Consider the following 15,410-nt stretch of genomic DNA (forward strand, 5'->3'; position numbering starts at 1 on the left):
TACCAGCTAATTAAGCCTGGATATTCCTGAGCCTTTCCTTACCTCCCAACCTGGATCATCCTGCGATGAGGAAGGAGGGTTGATGCAAATTGCAACTGACAATGTGTACCGAAGTAGACATTTACTGACTCCCACTAACTATGCACACTCATCCAGATAATTACCATGCATAATCCACACACCCCAGTGGCCAAACCTTACAGGTGAGATGATGAGGGGAGGGCTTTAGTTTGATGGGGAGCTTTTCCTCTGAAATATTCTACTATGCCTGTCCTTCCATATTAATTATCTTAGTCCCATGACGGCAGCTTTTCATTTTTCCAAGTATAAAGTATGTATGGCTCAAAGCACACCTTTAAACATTTAGTCTGGGTCAAGTCTAGTTCCTCCAGTGGGACGGTGTTCAGTGTATGCATTTATGCCCTGAGGATTTGTGAGGATTGTGGGAGCAGAGGCTGGGTGCAGGAAAGCAGTGGAGAAGCTTTGTAGGCCAGAGACATTTGTCCAAAGACAATCCATTAAGCAGTATCTAGGATTGATGCCAGAGTTGACAGTGAGCTAGTATACGGTGACCAGAAAGAGAGAGGGAGATTGAGTGTGGGGTACAAAGTAGAGTAGGCAGTTTCAGAAGGGCAGGTGGAAGAACCAGCCATGATTCCCTTGGGTTCTAGAACCTGCAGAGTGTTTGGAAGCCTCACCCAGCGTGGGAGGAAAGTTGGCAAGGACATGGAGCTATTGCATTCTCGTCTCTTGGTCTCCTCCTGGGTCTCTATATAATACAAATGACTTCACAATACACACTTTTAGATTCTTCGATAAAATGAGTAAACATTTTTCTAAAAGGATATAATGTTTTTTGATAAATTTGAGTCATTGCTTTGCCCATCTGATTAACTTGTATTCTCTCTTGCTCACAGAATACACACACACACACACACACACACACACACACACACACACACACATTCATACACATGATAGAATATACTGGAGTCCAGTTCTGTGGTAGACTATGGTCAGGCCTTTTATAGGAGCTGCCTTATATCAGGGCCACTTTAAGCACATCCTTAAAACACCTTTGTGCACCTTAGAAAAAGGGTGGACCCAGCCCTTCATGAGGGCAAGCCTGGCCTGGGGGGAAGAACGCAGATTGGATATAAGCCTATTCAGCCATCAGCTATAGATGCACTATGCAGGGCCTAACTTACCACACAACCATGGTGAAAGCCCTAATTACCTGGTACAATGCAAGTTGAGGTCACCCCTCCCCAGCCAAATGGGATAAGAGCCAGCCAGTCGGCTGCACTGAGCTCCTCTAACTGTACCACAGCGGATGGATTACTCCAGGTGGAGAGCATTAATCCATGAAATCTGAACATGCCTTGGTGCTGTGGGATCAAAGCAAAGGGGAGCTGCTTCCATTCCTGGGAATCTTCAACTTGTCTATCTTTATTGGTTGGAAAGGATATTGAATTTGGAAAAAAAAAATTAGGCAGAGTCTGAATAGTCATTTCTGCCCATTTCCAAACCTAGATTAGTTCTTTGTTCTCCCTTAGTTCTGGCAGTCATCGTCTGACTCTCTGAAATGGTTTATCTTTGTCTTGGCTTGCCTTACCCTGTTACCTCCCAGACTAGTATCTCCTTCTGTACTGAACGGTGCCTAGATCCAAGCTTTAATCTAGCTCTGCCATTAAATCGCAATTGATACGTGGGATAAATGCTTTGCCATCTCTGAACTTTTTTTTTCTTACCTGTAAAATGGGGTAGTGTAAGGATCCAGAGAGATTAAGTGTGAAAATGCTGTGAAAACTATAAAGAACAATGCAAACAAAAGACTGAACCAGAAAGAGTTAATTTAGCCTGAAGTTAAAGTAGAACAATTTACTCACTCACTTTTCTATCATTCCTAGACACAGTCTGGACATCTATTAAGTACTGAAGAAATATATCATTTTCAACTGTCTGAATCCATATGCAGTTGATTTCAAAGCTTAATTGTATTTGAATGAGGAATCAATACATATAACTGCACCAACATTATGGTGCTGGAAACCTGTGCATGTTTCTGGTGCTTTCATAATATATTTCAATTTTTGCATTACTTTCCCATTATTACCCATATTTTTGAAAGGATTCTTTGAGCACTGCAAAGTAACACAAATCCCAAATGAATGGTAAGGACGATTTGTTTCGATTTCAAGCTGCATTTGTTACAGTGTTCTGACGCTCCTCCTGTTTCCCCTCTGTCTCTATAACAGAGACACCAGCAGTTCTTCCTAAAATATCTATTTCATCATGTTCCTTCCTGGATAAAAAGGTGTTCCTTTTTCCCAGCTTGTATTATTACGAGTGACAGCCAGAGCTCTTCACAGTTTTGCTACAGTCTTTCTTTCCATACTTCTCTCTCTCAGTTTTAGGGTATACCCCTTTTTTCCAGCCAGGCTGAGCACCTCATAATCCCACACAGGAGAATATTTTCAGTGGTATCTTTGATCATTCTGACCTTCCTCAGAATGCCTATATTTCACTTTTTTTTTCCATAACCAATTTGACCTACTGCACAGAGTCCAACTCAAATCCAAGTTCCAACTCAGGACTCAAAATCTTTGGGGTTGCTCTAGCTGTAGTGACCTCTCTCTTTGGTAAAACTGGACCTTTGAAACGCACTGCCTGTGAGGCCTCTTGATTTCTGAGACAACACTGCCTTTAGGGTAATGGTGTCATCAATGCCAAGGTCAGGTCTAGTTGGATCCTCAGGTCATGCTGAGGACTTCCTCCTTCACCCTGAGCTCAACGCTTCATTTCCTAACTAGTGTAACACCACTGTGAACAGCATCAAGCCCACCAATAAAATGCTAATTTGCCAGCTTCTAGTTTTAAGAGATTCAAGAGCAAGAGTAAACACAGGGCAGATGTGAGATGGCAAAAAGGTCAAGGTGGCAATGAGGGAAACACGACATATAGCCAGATGCTGAAAAAGAGATGGTAGCAAAACTAGAGGGAAACTTCAATTGTCATGCTCTATATTGGTCTTCTGAAAAAAAATTTCAAGGGGTACATACATTTAAAGGTTCTGGTATATCCACTTTACGTTATCTAATATATGAGTGAATTATATTCTAGGAGAGAATTTTGACTTCTACCAGAACATATAATCCAGGTTGGTAAGATCCTAAAACATTTAGAAGTTTTATCAGTGTGAATCTGCTTGGTGCCTCTTAATGTCTGTTTTGAAACAAGGCAAGAGTGTAAGTCTTCTTTGTTGGACGTGTGGTGTGACTGCCTATCCAGCATCATTTCCCCTGGTAAAAGAATGTATGTTTTCTTTGCTGAGTTGTTTCTCCTTACTCTCTGTTCATGCTGTTGAGGGAGATGACTTAACCTCTGATTTCGGGGGTGGGCTTGTGACCCAGCTTGGTCAATCAGTGTCTTCCAATTCCTCTGAGCACAGCGATTGGTTGAGTGAAGGCAGGGCATCCTCCACATTGGGCCAAGGAGACTCAATGTCAAGAAATATACCTGAACATTTTGAAGAGATACACTTGCCCTGTATCAGTTAGGTTTCTACCAAAGAAATAGAACTGTAGGATGGATAGACAGATAGATATAGATAGATTTCAATAAATTGGCCTACATAGTTGTGGGTGCTGACAAGTCCAAAATCTGTAGGGGAGGTGGGAGGGTGGAAACCCTCAGACATGAGCTGCTGCTACAGTACAGAGTCAGAATTTCTTCTGCCTTAAGAAAACCTCCATTTTGCTTTTGAGGTCCTTCAACTGCTTGGATGAGGCCCACCCACATTATTGAGGATCATGTCCTTGAAACTGTCCTTTTAAAGTCAACTGATTATAGATGTTAACCACAACTTCCCTTGAACTGGCTTTTTAGGTATCAACTGTGTGAGCATTTTCCAAACTTCTTCAAAGAAAAGAAAATGTGTAGGAGCCTTTTCATATAACCAGTCAGTGCCAATACTTCTTACTATGATTTCAAACCAAGCGTAGATGCTCTGTAGCCAGATTCTTTTAAACTCTAAAAAAAAAAAAAAAAAAAAAAAATTATCTAAATGGAGTTTCCAATGACTCTCTTTTGTGTAGAATTTTCTGTGTCTAACACAGATTTCCTGTCATCTAAATATTCTAATGCAGGGCACCCCCTAGCATTACCGTAGAGTGTGGTAAATTTTTTTTTTTTTTTTTTTTTGCGAGACTCCTGTCTATAAAAACAATTTATGTCACCCCAAATCAGCATGTCAGCACCATTCTTGTGTTCCAGTCTCTCAAAGACCTGTGAAAGGAATATTGAGCCCACAAATGGGGATGATTACTTTGCCAAGTCACCTCTCTGGGACTAGGGTCCAACCACGGAGCCTGGAATGACCCCATATTCTTTAACTCCTGAGCACATCTGTGCAACTGGTTGACCCCAACTTCTTCCTACCCCAGAGAGGTGGGTGGGAAGAAGATGGCAGAATGATCTGAAGGAGGGACACAGAGACTAGGGCCCCTGTGGGTCCTGGTCTGGACTCAGGGTACTCTACTCCAGGGCACTGCCCACTTCAGCTAGTCCCAGGCACCAGAGTGTGACCAGAGTGGAAATTAGGAAATTTCAGGAAAGGAGATTCATGGCACCAGGTCCACTGACTCAAGGGCCATGCTTGCCTAGATCTAGGGGGAATACTGTCCTGATGTCCACCTTTTTTTCTTTTGTCATTCACATGATGGTCAGAGCCGGAGCTCATTTCTTTTTTACCTTAATTCTGCTCTCTTCCAGAATAGTAAATCTATTTTTGTCAATTGTATATTTTTAAAAAGCACTCTCCATCTCCCAACACCACTGTCCCTCAACACACACACCACACACACACACACACACACACACAAACACAAACAACTAAATAGCATTCTTGTTAGAATAACTAAATTCAGAAATGAATAGAGGATTAAGTATAGTGCTCATCCTGTATTCTACTCTTACAGTAATTGATGTAACATCAGTGAGATTTTACTGGCAAAATTGATTCAAATCAAACCAGAAAAATTCAGCCTCAGGAACTGAAAATGAGCTGAAAGATGGTAAGCAAAGGATAATAATATGTGGCAATGTCTTTGAATTACTTGTATTTTAGGCTTTATATAATTTGAAGTTGCAAAAATGTGTTTAACAAGGGTAGATTTTTAAAAAATGTAATGTCTTTATTAATGATAAGGGAGCAGCACTGAAAGCACGAGAATGTCTTCAGTGATGTTAAATTGAAAGGCGTTAAAAGTATTTGGGAAGACACACAAATAATACAGATAGAGCTATAGAGGTTATAAATATGACTGGAAGGGAAAACAACGATATTTCAGAAATGTACAAAACAGTTATATCTATAGGAAAACATAATTGAAAACAAAGTAGTCCTCAGATAGGATACTGGTCCTTTGTACCCTCTCCTAGCTTAGTGTCCTGTGAGATTTGGGGTCAGTGACACATGGTATTCCAAATGAATTGTCAGAAATATCAGTGAATTAATAAAATTGTACTATAATTTTTTTTTCTATTTTTATAGTGTGGCCATATACCTATCTTTAGGCAAAACATTTTCTTTTCTCATTAGATTAAGAATATTTTAAGACTGCCACATTGTACAACTTCCAGGCTTCCTTTTATATAAGCCTTTCATAGTCTGAGCAAATGGCACCTCCTGGAGTTGTGCAGTGGACGCCTTGCAAGACTTTACTGCCTTGATCTGAGATAAAATGTGCACTGTCATTTCAGGGTGCTCCCCACTGTCCAGTGAAATTTGCATGATCCTACAGCATCTAAAATGAACAAAGTGTCCAATTGGGTTACGTCAAACAATCATTTACTATGAATGATATAAATATTCTAATACTTTGGATTAGACAGACCATAATCTGCATGATTTACTATTTTTCTGGAAGGACTGAACAATGTAGATATTTCCTCTGTTACTCTGCAGGTTTTATTGGCTTGTGGAATTTTAAAATGTGATTTCTGCTTACATGTTTAATTAGGTTTCGTATTCCTGTTGACTTCTAATCAATTCACAGGATAAAATGCATCCACTGCTTTCCACCCCAAAAGTAGGAGGTTTCGTTGTAATCTGTGCCAGGTTAGGACCTCCCAGGCCTACTGGCAGAATTGATGCAAGGCTCCCTTGATGGGTCTTTGGAATTTTCAAGTTTTGGCAAAAGCCCCATTTTTAGCAAGTATAGAATATTTATCTTCTGCTATGAGATAAATACTTCTGTTGGATGTGTACTTTTGCATTATTTTTAAACTAGATATCCAATGATCACTCTTGTGAAACTTGTTTCACATATATTAATGAAAATTATTAATTAAATATGTATTCTTTCCTTCTGCATTATATTTCTCCTTTCTGATAGAGTTCTGAGGTTAGTTCATAGAGAATTAGGTTAAAATATCCCTAGACCTTGTAACTGTTTTTGGAAGATTAAACTAATAACATCCACACATAAACAGGCTTAACCAACACAATTATTATGTTTAGAGGAGGCTGAGTGAATCAACAAGGACAGACCTGCATGAAGCTTAGAAAATTGATGTGAGAGCCCAGAATTATCTGCTTTCCCCTCTCATTACTCCAAGGGGAAGTCACCTGCATGAGTGTCTGGCTCCACAGGCAGCTGTGTATAGTCCAGTGGAGATGGATCCATTAGGCACTCAGAGGTCAATGCCACTGTCATCAAAGTAAGTCACCATTTCTCTTGCCAAACTCTGAGCATATCCTGACTTTTCCTTTTCCTATATAGGACAGTGAGAGTATATACTGACAGGACAATGAGAACATTGTGACTAGAGTTTTTTTTCTCATTAATTAATGATATCGCATCAGAACATCAGTTTTTTATGATTTTAGTTAATTGACTCATGCCTTGAAGTTTAACCATCTCTAGGTCCCTTGATAAGATGAGGTATCTGGGAGGCTCTGACAGTAGAACTGTGCCCCACACTTACTCCATGCATCTCACCCAAGACCCTGCCTGGATATTCAGTGATCTCTTTGTTTGCCTCATCTGTGCCCCATCACTACTACAAAGGGAAGGTGTGTGTGTGTGTGTGTGTGTGTGTGTGTGTGTGTGTGTGTGTGTGTGTGTGTGTGTGTGTGTGTGTGTGTGTGTGTGTGTGTGTGTGTATTTGTTGCAGGAGGTCACCAAGAAGACATGATGCCAGTTGACCTGTGAGCTCGACCCAAGCAATCAGAAGTTCCTCACCCATTGCCTGTTCTTGGAATGTGCATTCTGCCTACAGCTCCCACACTAGGAGCTGTTTCAAGGGTGCACCCTTGAGAAAGTAAGGTGTTGTTTAGACCATCTGCACTGAATACATGCCTGAAGCCAGTTCAGGCCTCTTTATAAACTTTTAAGATTCTAATGGGCAGATGTATGGATCTACCCATCTTGCAGCTGCCAAAGACACGCCCTGTGTAAAAGATCCTTTGCTTGTTAAGTCTGCCATCTACCAATTTGAAGTGGTCTGCCTCTTTCTTTTATCTATCCCTGGCTGTTCCTTTGGTCTCTCCCTGGCAGTTGGGCTGTTCTGAAAGGATTAACCTGATAGCTTGCACAATGGGAAAACAAGAGATGGATGATTATGAATAAGCCTTTGTGGGGCAGGATATGGGGAAGACATTTGGGCTCCTCTGCAAGAGCTTGCGACAGTCTTCACTGTTTTCACATCCTGGCTTATAAGGCTCTGATAACCCCTGGAAATCAGGAAGCTGATGCCCTAGCCTGGGTATAAACCCTAGAAACTGACCTTTTGGTAGATACAACAGATCGGGTGTATAGGAAAAGCAGCTAACATAGCTCCTGGGTGGGATGATGCATTGCCAGGGATGCTGGTTGCGCTTGAAATACAGTGGTGGTTAATGTAGTAACAGCATGTGCTGTGTGTTCTAAACAATGCCAGGGCAACTGCCTAAGGAGTCTGGGACCATTCACTGGAGTTCTCAACAGGTAAGGGATTGACAAATTGACTGTATTGGTCCCCTCCCTTTAAGGGTTCTAAATATGCCTTTGCTTATATGGACACTGTGTCTGGCCTAACCCAAGCTTTCCCCTGTTGCCATGCAAACCGGGCTGCCACCATTATGGGGATTAGAAAAGCTAAGTAGGTAAAGATACCCTCATCAAATAGGCAAGGATTGGGGGTCATATTTCATGATACGTGAGACTAGACAAAAGAACATGCCATTGAGTGGGGATTCCATGTCTTGTATAACTCACAAGCAGCAAGATTGGTAGAAAAAAAATGGAATATTAAAATAGTAGATTAAATCACTAACAGGTAAAACCATCTTGGCCAGGTGGAATAGAGTACTGTGCCAGGCTTTAATACGTTCGCATATCAATTGGTAGGGCCTCTTGCTCCACATGCTAGACTGGGGACCCCTGCCGAGATACTCAACACCACAGAGGTATGAAAATCGAGGGAGACAGCCATTGCCCAGACCCCGCTATGGATTAGTGTGCTATACTGCTGAGAACACCAGGCCTAGTCACTCCTGAGAAAGGCATTATCTACTGGAATTTGCAATGAGACATCCCACTGAGGTGGGTAAATGATTTCACACTCTTGGGTGCTGGGGAACTACTCAATCTCCCCTGGGATTCCGTTGTCCTGCTGCAAACTAGACCTGATAAAATGCACTGTACTTGAAATGGAACGTGCACCATTGAAAGAAGAGAAAATAGGGGTCCTGGTCTGGCATATCCTTTCCGCCCCCCCCCCCCCCACCAAGCTCCATCTCCTCTCGCCTGACAGTGCTGTCTCTCCTGGCCAAAATGTATGGTGTGCACAGCCAGGTCAAGTTCCCAAAACTGCCCACCTCCCTCTTCTCAAGGCCAGGTGGACATGATCTCTTTTCCACTAGAACGATCATGTGGCTGCTGTCTTTGTTCCCTCCATTGGCCTTAGCACATGTAGGCCCTTAATAATTCACCCAGCAAGACATATATGATAGCTGACAAAGCCTGTCCTTACTGAACACTAAATGTTTCTCATGAGAAAAGCTGTCCTTCAAAATAGGTGGCCTTGGACATTATTCCTGCCTCACAAGCAGACACCTATGCCATTATCCAAACAGAATATTGTATTTTCATACCTGATGAGTCTGCTAATGTATCATCTTTATTAAATCACATGAGGACACAAGTTGAATGCCTGGAGTGATCTGACCCACAGCATGGAAGTTTTAATAAATCAGTTGTTCGGCTCATGGGACTCTTGATGGAAAAAATTACTTATTTTGGAAATCATTATGTTAATCTGTGTTTTATGTTGTATCTGCCTTCAGTGCAGCCAGGTAGCCACCGAACGAGCCACCTCCGTGCTAGTCAAACCCCTTGCTGACCTCTCAGGGCACATTGCAGAAGAGGGCAGCGTGTAAGATTGTAAGAGCCTGTCATGAGGGGTGGAGTGTTGGAGGAGGTCATCGAGAGGACATGACCAGAGAGTTGAACCCGGGCAATCGGGGGCTCCTCACCCCTCCTCTGTCCTTGGAATGTACATTTCACCCAGCATTCCAACAGTGGGAGCTGGTTTCAAGGATGCAGTCTTGAGAGAGTAAGGTGTGGTTGAGACCATCTGGACTGAATATGTGACTGAACCTAGTTAAGGCCTCTCTATAAACTTCTAAGATTCTGTCCTGCAGGTACCTAGATCTACTCATCTTGTAACCGCTGAAGGCAAGCCTCATATGAAAGTTCACTTTCTTTTCAAATCTGCACCTACCAGTCTGGACAGGTCTGCCTCTTTCTTTGGTCTCTCCTTGCCCTCTGTGTACAGGGGCCAGTTTACAAACCTATATATATATATATATATATATATATATAGAGAGAGAGAGAGAGAGAGAGAGAGAGAGAGGGAGGGAGAGAGAGAGAGTGTGTGTGTGTGTGTGTGTGTGTGTGTGTGTGTGTGTGTGTTTGGGTAGGGGGTAGAAATACATTACTTTCCTACTGAATTTTCAATCTATTTGAGATAGGATAATGTTTATTATTAAAACTACGTTTTTCTTTCTTTAAACAAATTTGATTCAACATGTTTATATCTATGAAGTTATTTAACAACTGATCCGAAAATATTTCCATATCTGTTTAATAAAAAAGGTCTTATTGTACTATGATTCCAGACTTCACAACAATCTCTATGTAATTCTGGAATCACTTTAATTATGAGCTCTTTCAGACATGATGGATTGCATACTGTGGAGGAATGGCATATGGTACTGGTGAGCTATCCTTCTCACACACTCATTACATTTATAAAACCTGGTTCAATGTAGTTAATCTTTTAATACTCCCACCTCTCCCATCTATATGCATACATACATATGTGTCTAAGTTATTTACTGAAAAATAAGGTATATGGAGAATAGAACAGCAATCATAAATATGCAGTTTAGAGACTTTTCAAAAAGTTAAAACTCCTGTAACCACAACTCAGATCAAAAAGTAAAATATTGTCAGCAACCTGTAAACTTTCCATATGCCCCCTTCCAGTCACTACCCTCTCCAAAGTTAACCACTATCTTAACTTATAACACCATCAGTTAATTTTGACCATTTTTGAAATTTATAGATGTGGAATCACATGTTATATATTATTTTGTAATTGCCTTCTTGCTCTCAGTATTTGTCTTTGAAATTCACCCAAGTTGTTGCATGTCACAGTAGTTTATTCTTTTTTTTTTTTTTTTTTTTTGCGGTATGTGGGCCTCTCACTGTTGTGGCCTCTCCCGTTGTGGAGCACAGGCTCCGGACGCACAGGCTCAGCAGCCATGGCTCACGGGCCCAGCCGCTCCGCGGCATGTGGGATCTTCCCGGACCGGGGCATGAACCCATGTCCCCTGCATCGGCAGGCGGACTCTCAACCACTGCACCATCAGGGAAGCCCTGTTTATTCTTATTGTATGCTTTTCAGTTTTACAAATCTACCACAATTTATCAGCTCTCCTGTTGATGAAAATGAGGATTGCCTTTTGTATATAATGATTAGGAATGGTGCTGCTCTATTCTAGCATATGTCTATTAGTGCTCAAATGTGTACATTTCTACTGGGTATACACCTAGGAATGGAATTGCTGGGCCTTAAACTTATGCCAAGCTTTAATAAATGCTTTCAAAACATTTTTTAAAGTGGTTTACAAATTTACATTCTTACTAGCCTTGAACGAGAGTTTTAGTTGCTTCATATCCTCTGTAGCACTTAGTATTTTCAGGTTTCTTAAACTGTAGCCATTGTGATTTTTTCATAGTGGCATCTAATTGTGGTATTAATTTGCAGTTATCTAATGATTAATGAAGTAAAGTACCCTCTCACATGTTTGTTGGGCCATTTGGATTGTGTAATTGCGTGTGTGTGTATGAAATACCCATTTAGGGGTTGGCCTACACTTCTATTGTGCTGAGTGTCTTTTATCTTATTGATTTGTAGAAATCCTGTATAATCTGGAGTCCCTTATCGAATATATGCATTGTAAATACCTTTTCTCAGTCCATGGTTTGTGTGTTTTAATGAAGAGATGTTCTTGATTTTAAAGTAGTCAAATCCTTTCTTTTATGGTTAGTGCTTTTTGTGTTCTATTTAAAGAATTTTCTTTGTGAGTGATGGCATTTGAACCATTTTATTTCTATTTAATTGTTTTGTTTTCTAGAAAGACAATTGGTTTTTATATAATAACTGTACAAAGTGAACTTGTCACATTCAACTCTTATTTTTAATAGTTTGACTGCATTATCTTAGATATCTTTATGCATTCTTTTTCAACTGCAAATTAATTATTGTTTTTATTCCTTTCTTTCCAAACCTTATATCTTTTATATTTTCTTGCCCCATTGCACTGGGTACGACCTTCAGCCCAGCATCATATTAAATAGGAATGGAGATAGTAACTTCTTTCTTGGTTTATTTCCAGTTTTAGAGGAAAGCACTTAGGCATATTGCTGTAGGCTTTTTTGTGTGTGGATTCTACTGTATTATACCAAATTTTTTCCTTTATTCTTAATTGCTGTATTTTCTTCCAGTTTTACTGAGATATAATTGACATATAACTTTGCATTAGTTTAAGGTATATGTTCAGCGTAATGATTTGATATATGTTTATATTGTGAAATGATTAGCACAGTAAGTTTAGCTAACATTCATCACCTCACATGGTTACACATTTTTTTTTTTTCTGATGAGAACTTTAAAAATCTACTCTCTTGGCAGCTTTCAGATACACAATACAGGGCCCTCATTACCTAATTAGTTCACAGAGACTCAACCAAAACACTCAGGGTGATATATAGTTTTTTATTATTTCCCCATAAATCACATAAATCAAAACAAACTTTTTTCATGAAATAAAATAATTCTAGAGCCTGTACATGAATGGATGTGCTCAAATCATAGTCTGACAAAGAACTCATTCAAGTTCTTTTCTGAAAAAAAATTTGATCATCTACTCTGCGTTAGCCACTATGCTAGTGATATAAAGTGAATTAATTACCTAATATTTCTTTGGTTCTTCTATGTTCTGGGCATTTGGTACTGAGTATGCAAAGATAAGGAAAGCTTGATATGGTCCCTTTCCTTCACACCAATAATATAGACGCTAGTGAGAAGCAGACAAAAATAAATAATTATAACATTTTATGTACATGCTTTTAATGATAATGAAAACAATGCCAATAATTTTCATGAACATTTACTATGTACCAACATTTTTATGAGCATTTAATATACAGCAGTCCTCACAGTAACTCGATAGGATTAGGTGTTGTTATTACTCTCACTTTACCAATAAGGATACTGGCACACAGATAGATAGGCTGGATTGTTTTGCTGAAAGTCATATGGCCGGGAAATGACATAGAAAAAGCGAGAGCTCAGGGAATGCTGAGAGCTAAACAAACAACTAGTTCCACCTAGAATAATTGGGGAAGGCTTCATGAAGGAGGAAGAGTCAGCAGAACCTGGAAGACATGATGGGGCTGGCATTCAGGGAAGAGAGGCTGTGAAATGTCATAGGTGTGTGTGTGTGTGTGTGTGTGTGTGTGTGTGTGTGATGGCGAGGCATGCTCAGAAAAAGATGAAGAGCCTGGTGTGTTTGGACTTCAGGGTTTCAAAGGCAAGTTGTAGAAACAGAGGAAGGCTTTTGAAGAGAAAAATAACAGAATCTAAACTATTTTGATCAACATTTAGTAATCTGGCTCTCCCACCTTCTGTTGTGATACTGTCCAGTACTTACAGAGGGATTACTAAGTTCTAGGCAGTAAGTAAGCACTTTACACATGTTAATTCATTTTAACCTCAGAAAAACCCTCTGAGGTATATACTTGAAAATAAGAAAAAAAAGAAGCAACAAGTGAGGTATGGAACAGCTGAGTAACTTAATCAAGGTCACATCTCTAATTGGTTGGAGGTGTTAGGATTTGGATTTGTAGCTCTGCTCTTAATTGTGGAACGTATTGAGTTTCTGTCTTCCATTTTTTATAGACTGGCATTGTTAGGTATATTTTAATAGATATTATATGCAGTATAGCTAACAATATTAGGTATATGCTGTTTATTAATATATATAATAGTAATATACCTAATTTGTTAGGCATATTATGTACATGAAAAGATCTAGATCTAACCTCCAGCCAAAATGTAAACACCGTAGGGACAGAGAGTTTTGTGTATATTGCAGTGCCATTCTTTCAGTGATTATTAGAAAAGGAGGCCATCTGTAGTTGATACAGGGGAATGAATGATTATTTAGTGAATGGTAGATGTCTGATGTACTGGCAAATCAGAATGTGTGTACACACACACACACAATCCTAAATAATCATTTTTCTTTTGAATGATTTGATGTCTTTTATTGCTTAGATATAAGAGTATACCTTTTGGATTAGTTGATTGTCAATAATTATAGAGTTTATTTTCTAAGGTCTGGCAGAAATTATAACAATAAACCAAAAAAAAGAAAATCCTAATTTATGAATATTACAAAAATACATATTTATTTTGTTTTGGTATGTAACTCACTTGTCCAACAAATAATTTTACCATGGCTTAGAGCATATGTAGTGTGTGTATATATACTTACACATATATATAGTGCATATGCATAATATATACATGTAGTGTGTGTGTGTGTGTGTGTGTGTGTGTGTAGCAACTGAGTCCTCTTTTGCACCCACAGTGAAACTTCACTTTGCCTGAAGGCTGGGTTGGTCAGGATAAAGAGTTCCTGGCTACCATCTTTGCAGGCATAAACTCTTCTCCCTGACTTTCACAATCCTCTGCGATGCTACTTTGCTCTCTTATCCGGACTTGCACTTTCCCCACATAGGCAGGGCTTCTTGTCCTTTACTTCACACTAGTGCCTCCCAACCAGCTGTGACTTGGTTACTACCAGCTGTGACAGTCATCATTCCTGAACTTAGAGTGTTCACCTTATTTTTTTTTTCTTTCATTAGGTGAGATCTCTTGTCTTTCCATATCTTGTCAGTCCTTCCTTTATTCAATGGAATTTAATCACAATATCTTTCTGAATTATCTGGTAACATACAGTTTAGCACTAAATTGTTTGCTAATTGGTTATGTGGATGAGGTATGTTGGCATTTCTTCTGGGTTCCCCAGACACAATGTTAGTGTGCCAGGGAATCTTACTTTGCTAGCTGATAGATAATTTAAACCATGAAGTGCACAGGGAGCTAGGAGACCTAGGTTAATACTCTGTTTTGTGACCTTGAACAAATATTCCTTCTGCTAGGGTCTTATTTTTCTTGTCTGTAAATGGAGGAGTTTACGAAATGTCATTTAACATCTCTAGCTTTTCTGAGAAGGAGAATGAGTACTGTGACTTAATGGATTATTCACATTTGCCTTCTAAAAATCAGAAACATTAATGTTAACAGTAATAATATTGTTATATATTATTCAATATTAATATTACATAGCATTGTTAAATTTTAATAGTAGGACAAATCTAAGTAATTGGAAACAATTTTCTATAGGTTTAGAACCCTAAGCGGGCATGGTTGAGGGCAACATTGCATGTTGGCCTCATCCTCATGCCTGTAGTCCTCTAGATGGTAACCTTAATTATAGGCTGTATGAGTTAAATTGAAGGATTTTGTTTCAAGTTCTGACATTCATATTATTCAGAGTGACTGGCAGTGGCACATTCATGGGAAAATTTGCTAGATGCTATGATGATACAGAAAAGGGGTGGGTGTTGCTAGGAGACACTTTTCCATGTGTTTCTCATGTTTCTTCTGCAGGTCTTGTAAGAGAGGAACTTAATTTTCTATGTAGTTTTAGACTATCTTTTCAAGAATGTGTACTGAAAAAGCTTGGAAGATGGAGATAGTGTTTCCCACTAGAACAAAGGGCAGGC

This window comes from Orcinus orca, chromosome 13, assembly GCF_937001465.1.
Source record: "Orcinus orca chromosome 13, mOrcOrc1.1, whole genome shotgun sequence".
Classification (NCBI taxonomy): domain Eukaryota; kingdom Metazoa; phylum Chordata; class Mammalia; order Artiodactyla; family Delphinidae; genus Orcinus; species Orcinus orca.